The sequence below is a fragment of the Somniosus microcephalus genome, unplaced genomic scaffold, assembly GCF_052327205.1.
Source record: "Somniosus microcephalus isolate GS21.2 unplaced genomic scaffold, FLI_Smic_1.0 unresolved_chr6, whole genome shotgun sequence".
NCBI lineage: Eukaryota > Metazoa > Chordata > Chondrichthyes > Squaliformes > Somniosidae > Somniosus > Somniosus microcephalus.
The window spans coordinates 20,744,475-20,758,968 of NW_028225184.1; the positions used below are offsets into that span (position 1 = coordinate 20,744,475).

General features: G+C 49.4%; 1 pseudogene; it reads right to left on the bottom strand.

The window, feature by feature from the left end:
* Window positions 1-1,213: 1,213 nt before the first annotated feature.
* LOC147087105 (uncharacterized) lies at window positions 1,214-2,272 on the bottom strand (annotated as a pseudogene).
* Window positions 2,273-14,494: the final 12,222 nt, after the last annotated feature.

Here is a 14,494-nt window from a genome sequence, read left to right on the forward strand (position 1 = left end):
CGCATTTATCCACATTATACTGCATCTGCCATGATTCTGCCCAATCACCCAACCTGTCCAAATCATACTGGAGTTTCCCTGCATCCTCCTCACAGCACACATGCCCACCCAGCTTTGTGACGTCTGCAAATTTGGAGATATTATATCTAGTTCCCTCGTCTAGATCATTTATATATTTTGTGAATGGCTGGTTTCCTAGGACCGATCCCTGCAGTACCCCACTAGTCACTGCCTGCCACTCAGAAAAAGACACGTTTATTCCAACTCTTTGCTTCCTGTCTGTTAAACAGTTCTCTATCCAACCAACACCTTGCCCCCAATCCAATGTGCTTTAACTTTACATGCTACTCTCTTAGGCGAGACCTTATCGAAAGCCTTCCGAAAGTCCAAATGCACCATATCCACTGGTTCTCCCTTATATATTCTACCAGTTCCGTCCTCAAGAATATCCTGTAGATTTGTCAAGCATGATTTACCTTTAGTAAATCCATGTTGACTTTGTCCGATCCTGTGACTGTTTTCCAAGTGCTCTGCTATTACATATTTTATAATTGCCTGTAACACTTTCCCCACTACCGATGTCAGGCTAACTGGTCTATATTGCCCTGTTTTCTTTCAAATACCTTTATTAAAGAGTGGGGTAACATTAGCTACTCTCCAATCCATGGGAACTGTTCCAGAATCTACAGAATTTTGGAAGATGACCGGCAATGCGTCTACTATTTCTAAGACCACTTCTTTAAATACAATGGGATGTAGATTATCAGGCCCTGGGGATTTATCGGCCCTCAATTCTGGCAATTTCCCTAACACCATTTCACTACAAATACTGATTTCATTCAGTTCCTCCCTCTCATTAGACCCCATTTTCCCCGACCTCTCTGGGAGGTTATTTGTGTCCTCCTTTGTGAAGACCTAATCAACGTATGTATTTCATTGGTCAGCCATTTCTTTGTTCCCCGTTAAAAATTCCCCTGATTCTGACTGCAAGGGACCTATGCACCACTTCACTAATCTTTTTGTCTTCTCATATCTATAGATGCTTTTACAGTCAGCTTTTACCTTCCCTGCAAGCTTACTCTCATACTTTACTTTCCCCCACTTAATTAACCCCTTGGTCATCCTTTACTGACTCCAAAACTGCTCACAATCCTCTGGTTTTCTGCTTTATCTGGCCAATGTATGTGTCAGTTCCTTGGATCTTATGCTATGCCTAATTCCCCTTGTTAGCCACGGTTGAGCCATCTTTCCTGTTTGATTTTTATGCCAGACAGGGATGAACAAATTCTGTAGTTCATCCATGTGATCTTTAAATGTTTGCCATTGCCAAACCACCATCAACCATTTAAGTAATGTTCCCCAATCCATCCAAGCCAACTCATGCCTCATACCATCGTAGATTCCTTTATTTAATTTCAGGACCCTAGTGTCTGCGTCAACTACGTCATTCTCCATCTTATTGAATAATTCTATCATGTTATGATCGCTCTTCCCCAAGGGACTTCACACAACGAGATTGCTAATGAACCATTTATCATTACATAATAACCATTAAAAGATGGCCTGATCTACATTTGGTTCTTCGACATATTGGTCCAGGAAACCATCCTGTATACACTCTAGGAATTCCTCCTGCACAGTATTCTTACTAATTTGGTTAGCCCAATCTATATGCAGATAAAAGTCACCCATGATAACTGTTGTGCCCTTATTGCACGATTCTCTAATTTCCTTTTTAATGCCATCCCCAACCTCACCACTATTGTTTTGGTGTCTGTATACCACTCCCACTAACGTTTTCTCCCCCTTGGAATTTCGCAACTCTACCCATACAGATTCCACATCATCAGATGTAATATCCTTCCTTACTATTGTGTTAATCTCCTCTTTAACCAGCAACAATACCATATTTCCTTTTCCTTTTTGACTGTCATTTCTGAATATTGAATACCCCTGGATGTTGAGTTCCCAGCCTTGATCACCCTGGAGCCATGTCTCCGTAATCCCAATCATATCATACCTGTTTACATCTATTTGCACAGCTAATTCATGCACCTTATTATGAATGCTCCTCGCATTAAGACACAAAGCCTTAAGGCTTGTTTTTTTAACACTCTAATTCCTTTTAGAATTGTTTTTTACTGTAGCCCTGTTTGCTTTAAACCCTTGATTTCTCTGTCTGCCTCTTTTGCTTTTCTCCTTCCTCTCTGTTGCTTCTATCCGTGCTTTCCTTTCCTCTGTCTCCCAGCACTTGTTCCCAAACCCCTGCCATTATCGTTTAAACCCTCCCCCAGAGCACTACCAAAAACGCCCCCTAGGACATCGGTCCCGATCCTGCCCAGATGCAATACCGTCCAGACTGTACTGGTCCTAGCTCCCCCAGAACCGGTTTCATTGTCTCAGGAATTTGAATCTCTCCCCCAAGCCCCATTCTTCTAGCCACATTCTCACTTGAAATATTCTTCTATTTCTACACTGACTAACTCGTGGCATTTGTAGCAATCTTACCCTTTAATTAACTTAAATTAAATTACATCAAATCATAGAACACTAACTACGCTGCAATTAAATGGTATTAGTTACTCAAGGGCCATTTTTTACTGGTATTCCCCGCTATACAACAGAGACGTTAGAAACTATAAACCACAAAACAAAGACTTTCTAAACCTTATACACTATTAAACGTAACTGTCAAACTATAGAGTAGTATAAATACTCACCTGGCCATACTCACCCAATCAGCTGCTTCTTCTTGACTGCGTCACTTTTTGAATCATGACGTGGCTCTGGAACGCCACCGCTCGTCTGTGAGATTGGTTCACCTCTGATAAAACCTGCGAAACTGAGTATAAATACTCACTGGCTGCAACCGAAACTGGGCCTCTGAGAAAACCCACAAAACTGAGTATAAATACTCGCAATCTTTGTTTCCATCCCACAATTTGGGGGCCTATAGTAAAGACCCAGAAATGTAACAGCTCATTTTCTGTTACTTAACGCTACCCAAATAGATTCAGTCTTTGAATCTTTAGCATATCTTCCCTCTGTAAAATGTTATATAATTCTTGATAAATACTGCCAAAAACTACGCCCCCTCCATCTTTTGCCCAAACCCATCCCTCCAGAATGCATTGTAGCCAGGAATGTTTGGTCACGATTCCAGCCCATGTTTTAGTCAGGTCTGTTCTACAGCCGCTATACCTTAAACCCATGTGGCAACGAGCGCCTGCAATTAAATGTACCTTACATAAGAACGTAAGAAGTAGGAGCAGGAGTAGGCCATACGGCCACTCGGGCCTGCTCCGCCATTCAATAGGATCATGGCTGATCCGAACCTAGGTACTATTATTTATCATGCCTCTCTGCTGGTGCGTCCTGTGGGTGATTTTTGACAGCTTATTTTGTTCTTCTGTTTTGTTTGTCACTCTTTCTTGCCCCCTTTGACTTTGTGAAGCAGCAGGAGAAGGTGCTATCAATTACATCTGCAGCTTTTTTCAGTTCTGATGAAGGGTCTCAGACCTGAAACTTTAACTCTGTTTCTCTCTCCACGGATGCTGCCTGGCCTGATGAGTGATTCCAGTGTCTTATAGTGAATGATTGTCAATACCCAGAGATGGAGATAGAGAAGTCGAGGAAGAGAAAGGAAGAGTTATAGATGGACCATGTGAAGGTAAGGGAAGGTTGGAAATTGGAAGCAAAGTGAATGAAATGTTCTAGTTCAGGGCGAGAGCAGAAAACGGCAATGATACTGCCAAAATAACAACAGAAAATGCTGGAAAATCTCAGCAGGTCAGGCAACATCCGTGGAGAGAAATTTGAGTTGACGTTTTGGGTCGAACCCTTCTTCAAAGCTGGAGAGAAAAGAAAATAGATCGAAGGCAGGGCTGTGATCGGACAAAAGAAGTGAAAGAAACAAAAGATCTAGACGAGATGGTAATAGGCTGAGATTAGGTGTAAAGCGTACTGGCAGGGCAAGAGATAGCTGCCAGGTGTGAGAGAGAAACAAAAGGAAAGGGGGGGAGAAAGGAGTGGAAAAATTACAAGAAAAAATGTGTAATAGTGGCCGAGGTTATGATCTGCAATTGTTGAACTCGATATTGAGTCCGGAAGGCTGCAGAGTGCCTAATCGGAAGATGAGGTGCTGTTCCTCGAGTTTACATTGAGCTTCCGTGGAACAATACAAGAGGCCAAGAATGGTGAGGTCCGAGTGGGAATGGAGTGTTGAATTAAAATGACAGGCGACCGGAAGCTCGGGTCACCCTTATGGGCTGAATGGAGGTGTTCTGCAAAGCGGTCACCCAATCTGTGTTTGGTCTCCCCAATGTAGAGGAAACCACATCATGGGCAGCGAATACGGTATACTAGATTGCGGGAAGTAGAAGTAAATCGCTGTTTCACCTGGAAGAGGTGTTTGGGGCCCTGGACATTGGGACAGGTGTTACATCTCATCCGCTTGCACGGGAAGGTGCCAGGTGAAGGGGAAGGGCTGTTTGGGGTGATAGAGGAGTGGACTGGGGTGTCTCGGAGGGAGCGGTCCCTACAGAATGCTGAAAGGGGAGAGGAGGGATGATACGCTTGGTGGTGGGATCACTTTGGAGGTAGCGGAAATGCCAAAGGATGATCCGTTGAATGTGGAGGCTGGTGGGGTGCAAGGTGAGGACAAGGTGAACCCTATCATGGTTCCGGGAGGGAGGGGCAGGGGTGAGGGCAGAATTGCGAGAGATAGAACCGACACGGTCGAGGACAGTGTCAACCATCGTAGAGGGGAATCCTCGGTTGTGGAAAAAGGAAGACAGGTCTGAAGCATTGGTGTGGAAGGTGGCATCGTCGGAGCAGATACGGCGGAGACAGAGAGACTGGGAGAATGGAATAGAGTCCTTACAGGAAGCGGGGTGGGAGGCAGTGTAGTCCAGGTAGCTGTGGGAGTCAGTGGGCTTGTTGTGAATATTGGTCGAAAACCTATCCCCAGAGATGGAGATGGAGAAGTCGAGGAAGGGAAGGGAAGAGTCAGAGATGGAAATTGGAGGCAAAGTAAATGAAATTGTCAAGTTCGGGGCGAGAGCAGGAAACGGCACCGCTAGAGTCATCAATGTATCGGAAAAAGAGTTGAGGGAGGGGACCCGAGTAGGACTGGAACAAAGATTGTTCCACATAGCCCACGAAAAGGCAGGCATAGCTAGGACCCATGCGGGTACCCATGGCAACACCTTTGATTTGGAGGAAATGAGTCGAGTTAAAGGAGAAGTTGTTCAATGTGAGAACTAGTTCAGCCAGGTGGAGGAGGGTGGTGGTGGATGGGGACTGGTCGAGCCTCTGTTCAAGGAAGAAGCGGAGCGCCCTCAGGCCATCCGGGTGGGGGATGGATGTGTAGAGGGATTGTACGTCCATGGTGAAAAGGAAGCGGTTGGGGCCAGGAAACTGGAAACTGTTAAAGTGGTGGAGGGCATCCGAAGAGTCGCGGATGTAGGTGGGAAGAGACTGGACAAGGGGACAAAAGATAGAGTCAAGATAGGAAGAGATAATTTCTGTGGGGCAAGAACAGTCTGAAATGATGGGTCTACCTGTTTGTGAATCTTGGGAAGGAGGTAGAAGCGGGCTGTGCGGGGTTGGGGAACTATGAGGTTGGTGGCAGCGGGGGTAGATCTCCAGAGGACATGAGGTCAGTGACAGTCTTGGAAATGGTGGTTTGATGTTTGGTAGTGGGGTCATGGTCCAGGTGGACGTCGGAGGATGTGTCGGAGAGTTGGCATTCAGCTTCCGCTAGGTAGAGGTCAGTACGCCAAACAACAACAGCATCACCATTGTCAGCGGGTTTAATGACAATGTCAGGGTTGGATCTAAGAGAATGGAGTGCTGCAAGTTCAGAGGGAGGGAGGTTGGAGTGAGTGAAGGGAGCAGAGAAATGGAGACGGCTGATGTCACGGCGGCAGCTAGCGATGAAAAGATCTAGAGATGGAAAGAGGCCAGGGGGTGTGGTCCAGGTAGAACAGGAATTCTGCAAGCGGGAGAAAGGGTCAGTTGTGCGGGGGGAACACTCCTGGCCAGAGAAGTGGGCAAGGAGATGAAGGCAGCAGAAAAAGAGCTCAACATCGTGCCGAGCTCGAAATTCATTGAGGTGGGAGCGTAAGCGAATGTAGCTCAGGCATTTGCTGAGGACTAATCTGTTCGTTTTTACATACGTATTGGAGATTTAACAGTCTGTTTTTATTTCTCTCACGAATTTACTCTCATATTCTGCTTTCGCTTTCTTTACCAATTCCGAGGTCCTCCTTTGCTGACTTCTAAAATCCTCCCAATCCGCAGGCTCACTGCTCTTTTTGACAGCATTATAAGCCTCTTCCTCTGATCTAATACTATCTTCAACTTCTCTGGTTATCCACGGTTCGACCACATTTCCTGTGCGTTTTATGTGCCTCAAAGGAATGTATATTTGTTGTAAACTATGTATTAATTCTTTAAATGCTAGCCATTGCTAGTCTATCGTCATCACTTTAAAATGTACTTCCCCAATCTAACATAAAATCGAACCTCCCATACCTGAGACCTGGTCCGGGGGGAGCAGCTCGCCACAATATCAGGCACAGGGAGCCCAGTGTAGACAATGTGTGAGTGTGTGTGTGAATGTCCCCGAGCACCGGCCCCACGACCCGGGGTAGAGTGACTCACCATAATATCAGGCCCAGGGAGCCCAGTGTAGAGAGTGTGCGAGTGTGTGTAAATGTCCCCGATTATTGGCCCTGCGGCCAGGGGGAGAGTGGCTCACCACAATATCAGACCCAGTGAGCACAGTGTAGACAGCGTGTGAGTGAGTGAGTGAATGTCCCCGATCTCCAGCCCCGTGGCCCGGGGGAGAGCGGCTCACCTCAATATCAGGCCCAGGGAACCCAGTGTAGAGAGTGTGTGAGAGAGTGTGTGAATGTCCCCGATCACCGGCCCCGTGGACCGGGGGAGAGCGGCTCACCACAATACCAGGCCCATGGAGCCCGGTGAAGTCAGTGTGAGAGTGAGTGTGTGAATGTCTCCGACACCGGCCCCGTGGACCGGGGGAGAGCGGCTCACCACAATACCAGGCCCATGGAGCCCGGTGCAGTCAGTGTGTGAGTGACTGTGTGAATGACCCCGATCACCGGCCCTGCGGACCGGGGGAGAGCGGCTCACCACAATATCAGGCCCAGGGAGCCCGGTGCAGTCAGTGTGTGAGTGAGTGTGTGAATGACCCCGATCACCGGCCCTGCGTACCGGGGGAGAGCAGCTCACCACAATATCAGGCCCAGGGAGCCCAGTGCAGACAGTTTGTGAGTGAGTGTGTGAATGACCCCAATCACCAGCCCTGTAGCCCTGGGGAGAGCGGCTCACCACAATATCAGATGCAAGGAGCCCAGTGTAGACAGTGTGTGAGTGAGTGTGTGAATGTCCCTGCTCACCGGCCCCGTGGCCCGGGGGAGAGCGGTTCACCACAATATGAGGCCCAGGAAGCCCAGTGTAGAGAGTGTGTGAGTGAGCGTGTGAATGTCCCCGATCACCAGCCACTCGGACGGCCCAGGGGAGAGCGGCTCACCAGAATATCAGACCCAGTGAGCCCAGTGTATACAGTGTTTGAGTCAGTGTGTGAATGTCCCCGATCTCCAGCCCCGTGGCCCGGGGGAGAGTGGCTCACCTCAATATCAGGCCCAGGGAACCCAGTGTAGAGAGTGTGTGAGTGAGTTTGTGAATGTCCCCGATCACCGGCCCCGTGGGCCGGGGGAGAGTGGCTCAACACAATATCTGGCCCAGGGAGCCCAGTGTAGTCAGTGTTTGAGGGAGTGTGTGAATGTCCCCGATCACTGGCCCCGCGGACCGGGGGAGAGCGGCTCACCACAATATCAGGCCCAGGGAGCCCAGTGTAGACAGTGTGTGAGTGAGTGTGTGAATCACCCTGGTAACCAACATACCTGCGCAGCGGAGAGCAGCTCTTCAGAACATCAGACACAGGGAGCCGAGTGTAAACAGTGTGTGAGTGAACGAGTGAATGTCACTGATCACCGGTCCTGCAGCCCAGGGGAGCGTGGCTCACCACAGTATCAAACCCAGGGAGCCAAGTGTAGAGAGTGTGTGAGTGAGTGTGTGAATGTCCCCGATCACCAGCCACTCAGACGGCCCAGGGGAGAGCGGCTCACCAGAATATCAGACCCAGTGAGCCCAGTGTATACAGTGTGTGAGTCAGTGTGTGAATGTCCCCGATCACCGGCCCTGCGGACCGGGGGAGAGCGGCTCACCACAATATCAGGCCCAGGGAGCCCGGTGCAGTCAGTGTGTGAGTGAGTGAGTGAATGACCCCGATCACCGGCCCTGCGGACCGGGGGAGAGCGGCTTACCACAATATCAGGCCCTGGGAGCCCAGTGTATACAGTGTGTGAGTCAGTGTGTGAATGACCCCGATCACCGGCCCTGCGGACCGGGGGAGAGCGGCTCACCACAATATCAGACCCAGTGAGCCCAGTGCAGACAGTGTGTGAGTGAGTGTGTGAATGACCCCGATCACCGGCCCTGCGGACCGGGGGAGAGCGGCTCACCACAATATCAGGCCCTGGGAGCCCAGTGTATACAGTGTGTGAGTCAGTGTGTGAATGACCCTGATCACCGGCCCTGCGGACCGGGGGAGAGCGGCTCACCACAATATCAGGCCCAGGGAGCCCGGTGCAGTCAGTGTGTGAGTGAGTGTGTGAATGACCCCGATCACCGGCCCTGCGGACCGGGGGAGAGCGGCTCACCACAATATCAGGCCCTGGGAGCCCAGTGTAGACAGTTTGTGAGTGAGTGTGTGAATGTCCCCAATCACTAGCCCCGCGGCCCTGGGGAGAGCGGCTCAGCACAATATCAGATGCAAGGAACCCAGTGTAGACAGTGTGTGAGTGAATGTTTGAATGTGCCAGATCACCGGCCCCGCGGCCCGGGGTAGAGCAGCTCGCCACAACATCAGGTCCATGGAGCCCAGTGTAGACAGTGTGTGAGTGAGTGTGTGAATCACCCTGGTAACCAACATGACTGCGCAGGGGAGAGCGGCTCTTCAGAACATCAGGCACAGGGAGCCGAGTGTAAACAGTGTGTGAGTGAACGAGTGAATGTCGCTGATCACCGGTCCTGCAGCCCAGGGGAGCGTGGCTCACCACAGTATCAGGCCCAGGGAGCCAAGTGTAGAGAGTGTGTGAGTGAGTGTGTGAATGTCCCCGATCACCAGCCACTCGGACGGCCCAGGGGAGAGCGGCTCACCAGAATATTAGACCCAGTGAGCCCAGTGTTTACAATGTGTGAGTCAGTGTGTGAATGTCCCCGATCTCCAGCCCCGCGGGCGGTCCAGGGGAGACCGGCTTGCCACAATATCAGGCCTAGGGACCTCAGAGTAGGCAGTGTGTGAGTGAGTGTGTGAATGTCTCCGATCACCGGCCCCGTGGCCAGGGAACAGCGGCTCACCACAATATCAGACCCAGGGAACCCAGTGTAGACAGTGTGTGAGTGAGTGTGTGAATGTCCCTGATCACCAGCCCGGCCCGGGAGAGAGCGGCTCACCACAATATCAGGCCCAGGGAGCCCAGTGTAGTTAGTGTGTGAGTGAGTGTGTGAATGTCCCCGATCACCGGCACCGTGACCGGGGGAGAGAGGCTCACCAGAATATCAGACCCAGGGAGCCCAGTGTAGAGAGTGAGTGAGTGAGTGAGTGAATGTCTGCGAACAGTGTCCCGGCCCGGGGGAGAGCGGCTCTCCACAATATCAGACCCAGGGAGCCCAGTGTAGAGAGTGTGTGACTGTGTGTGTGAATGTCCGCGAACACCGTCCCAGCCCGGGGGTGAACGGCTTTCCACAATATCAGACACAGGGAGCCCAGTTTAGACAGTGTATGAGTGTGCATGTGAATGTCCCCGATCACCAGCCCCGTGGCCCGGGGGAGAGCGGCTCACCACAATATCAGGCCCAGGAAGCCCAGTGCTGACAGTGTGTGAGTGAGTGTGTGAATGTCCCCGATCACCGGCCTTTTGGCCAGGGGGAGAGCGTCTCACCACAATATCAGGCCCAGGGAGCCCACTGTAGAGAATGTGTGAGAGAGTGTGTGAATGTCCCCGATCACCAGCCCAGGGGACAGAGGCTCACCACAATATCAGGCCCAGGGAGCCCAGTGTAGACACTGTGTGAGTGGGTGTGTGAATGTCTGAGTGTGTGAATGTCCCTGATCACAGGCCCCACCACTCGAGGAATAGCGCCTCACCAAAATATCAGGCCCAGTGAGCCCAGTGTAGAGAGTGTGTGAGTGAGTGTGTGAATGTCCCCGATCACTAGCCCCACTGCCCGGGGGAGAGCGGCTCTCCACAATACCAGGCCCAGGGAGCCCAGTGTATACAGTGTGTGAGTGTGTGTGTGAATGTCCCCGAACACCAGCCCCGCGGGCGGTCCAGGGGAGACCGGCTCACCACAATATGAGACCCAGGGAGCCCAGTTTAGACAGTGTGTGAGTGAGTGTATGAATGTCCCCGATCACCAGCCCCGCGGCCCGGGGGGAGCAGCTCACCACAATATCAGACCCAGGGAGCCCAGTGTAGACAGTGTGTGAGTGAGTGTGTGACTGTCCCCGATCACCGGCCCCACGGGCGGCCCGGGGAAGAGTGGCTCACCACAATATCAGACACAGTGAGCCCAGTGTAGCCAATTTGTGAGTGAGTGTGTGTATCTCCCAAATCACCAGCCCTGCGACTCGGGGGAGAGCGGCTCACCACAATATCGCGCCCAGGGAGCCCAGTGTTGACAGTGTGTGTGTGAGTGTGATTGTCCCCGATCACCAGCCCCGCGTCCCTGGGGAGAGCGGCTCACTGCAACATTAGGCCCAGGGAGCCCAGTGTAGACTGTGTGAGTGAGTTTGTGAATGTTGCTGATCACTAGCCCGACCCGGTCCAGCCCAAGGTGAGCAGCTCGCTCACAATAACAGGCCCAGGGAGCTCTCAGGCTGCAAATTTTCCATTTCTTCTCATCCTTTAATGAATTTTATAATCAGTGTAAAGGGGTATTTCCCCACATTCTTCAACTGCTCTCTGAACTTAGTCTGGGTCACTGCATAAATCCCAGTGTTTGTGCAGCAACTCAGCAGCTGCAGCATCAAACCCATTTCGAGAACATAATATGGTAGAAATACAGGCCCTAACCCCAAATCATACATCCGGTTCAATATACAAAACACCGTAAACGCTGCCCATAACAGGATGAAGTTGCCGGAGATAACAAGCAGTAAAATGATGGATTTTCTGCGACTCTCCATCTCTGGGTCCCTGGGACTCCCCCCACTGCTGGGACCACGGAGTCTCCTGCGGGCTCTGCTGGCCAGTAAAATGTGCCTGATAGTGACAGCGTTGAGCAGCAGAATCAGAACAAATGGGACCCCCGGGGTGAGAATATAATGAAGGAACTCGATTGCTCCCCAGACACGTGAAAACAAAACATCGGATGTTACACCACAAAACCAGGGGTTGTTCTGAAGCCAATACTGATCTGTGAACATAAAATACCAGAAAATGTTCTTTAAACCGCTCAGCACAGTCACTGTTCCCAGAACCACAGCCGCCGTTTTCTCGGTGCAATATTTAGTTTTCAGCTTCTGGCTACAAATGGCCACAAATCGATCAAAGGTGAAAGTGACGGTGAACCAGACAGAACAGTCTGTGGCTACATAATTCAGAACGGCGTGGATATTACACATTCGGAAGGACAGTACGAAATGAAACTTGTCCTTATAAACAATGGGAATCTGCCTCAATATCAGATCGAGGATAACGACCAGTAGATCTGCTGTGGCCATGGCCACCAGGTAGCGAGTGACACATTTGGAGAGACCGCACTTTCCCCGGGAAAGGATCACAATTGTCACCAAATTCACTGTGAGGAAGGGAAATAAACAGGAACATTATATATCAGGAAGGGAGCAAAAGCAGCAATTTGATGGTATTGGGGTGAAATCTGCAACTCACTAGCGCCACTCAAAGACATATTCTAATTATTTTACCTGTGGAGCTGACTACAAGGTATATTGCAATAATAATCGGGAATAATTGCGGAATAATAAATGAAATTGTGGTAAATACAAAATTAAAGTAACAGATTCTTAATCAATGAGAGATTAAGTGTTGGATCTACCTTTAACCAGGCAGACAAGAGCACCATCCGAGGTACCAGGGACACAAAGGACCAGAACCTCTCAGGAAGCCTTCGTGTCCTAGGATCAGTCAGCATTTGGAGCGATGCAATCCGCTTCTGTGCCCCTGTGTTAGGGAAGTGGTAAGTCCTGCTTGGATTCCTGCTCCTTGTTAGAATATCCATTTTGCAGCAAAATACAGGAACTGCTACCTTGGCGTACAATAATTACAGGCAATTGTATTGAAAATGTATGGATGTAATATGACAATAAGGTAATAAATATAATTGCACTGCAGTTATTAAGATAACTGGGTTGTAAGAAGTGTTAAAGATTGAGTTTTCTACACTTTTTTGAAATGCACAAATCGCAGCTCATTGAAAGGAAGATTTTCCAAATAACATTGCAAAGAATAGACACTGAATTAAAATAAATCGTTATCATTGGCCAGGTAATTTATATCGAAATCAGACGACCTGTCCCACAGGCAAAGTGCCGCCGAACGCTTTTGTAAAGTACCTGAAAACAAATGGACGAGGTTTACCCTTCAACTATTCAGCTGTTGCTTTCCAACCATTGCAGTGAATATTAGACGAAAAAATATGAAAGGATTTTCTTATCCTCAGTACATCAGTAACAATCATTTGGGATTGTTTATCCTGAAGGATAGCAGGAGGCAATACAGAATCACTTTGGGTCTCACTGACAGATCTACTGATCTTCCCCAGACGGGCATGGGATCAATTGTAAATTCTAAACAAAGTTTGGAAAGAAATGTTTTGAAATCTGACTGAATGAACATTCTGTGGAAATGGAAATTATCTTTGTAATCCTATTCTAACCTTCAGAAGCAGTGCCACTAATGCAGAACTGGAGAGGGTGTGAAAGGAGACACTGACTGGAACTAAATGATTAGCGGATATTTCATACATTTAACGATGCGGATGTGATCTCCCATCATTTGTTCCTGAGACTCTGTGTAAGCCACCACACCGACCATTCGGTGAAAACAGCAGCAAATAAAAACAGAGACTGCTAGAAATACTCAGCAGGTCAGGCCGTATCTGTGGAGAGAGAAATAAAGTTAACGTTTCAGGCCGATGACATTTCGGCATTTGGTGAAAATCTTCTGAACCTGAGACAACATTCTGCTGAACTGTTACAAATGTAAATGTAAATGTTAAGCTGTTATTTCACCCATCCTTTGAGTGCCGTGGACAGAAAAGAGAGAACGAAATTTCTCTTCATGTATTAAACTCAAACTGAGAACAGAAGATGAGAAAGTGACAGAAAAAAGGATGGAATAAAATACTAGAAAATATGCATTGCCCCAAACGTGTACTCTGATTTATACCATGCCAGGACATTGGGGTAAAAACATGAAGGATAAATAAAAGTTCCTGAATGGCAGGATCTTAGAGATGATCCCAGTGATGGAATGAAGTCACTGCCTACATGGCACTGCTCGGCCTCAATCCAGGAATATCATTCCCAGGCTGCCTAGATTACACAGCTCCGCCTCAACCCTGGAATTTAATTCCCAGGCTGCCTAGATTACACTGCTCCCGCCTCAATCCAGGAATTTCAATCCCAGGCCGCTTGGATTATACTGCTCCCGCCAGAATCCAGGAATGTCATTCCCAGGGCTGCCTACATTCCACTGCCCCTGACTCGGTCCAGTAATGTAATTCCCAGGGCTACATAGATTCCACTGCTCCCGCCTCAGTCCGGGAATATAATTCCCAGTGCCAGCTAGATTCCACTGCTCCCGCCTCAGTACAGGAATGTAATTCCCAGAGCCACCAAGATTACACTGCTCCTGCCTCAGTCTAGGAATTTCAATCCTAGCGCCGCCTAGATTCCACTGCTCCTGCCTCAGTCCAGGAATTTCAATCCCAGGCAGCCAAGATTCCACTGCTCACAACTCAATCCAGAAGTTTAATTCCCAGGGTTGCCTATTTTACACTGCTTCTGCCTCAATCCAGGAATTTCATTACCAGGGCCGCCTAGAATCCAGTGCGCCCGCCTCGGTCAAGGAATTTCATTCCCAGTGCCGCCTTGATTCCTCTGCTCCCACCTCAGTCCAGGAATTCCACATCCAGTGCCGCCTAAATTCCTCTGCTTCCACCTCAGTCCAGGAATTTCATTCCCAGGGCCGCCTAGATTACACTGATCCCGCCTCATTCCTGGAATTTCATTCACAATGCCGCCTAGCTTCCTCTGCTCCCTCCTCAATCCAGGAATTTCATTCCCAGGGCTGCCGAGTTTACATTGCTCCCGCCTCAGTCCAGGAATGTCATTCACTGGGCCGCCTACATTCCACTGCTCCCGCCTGAGTCCAGG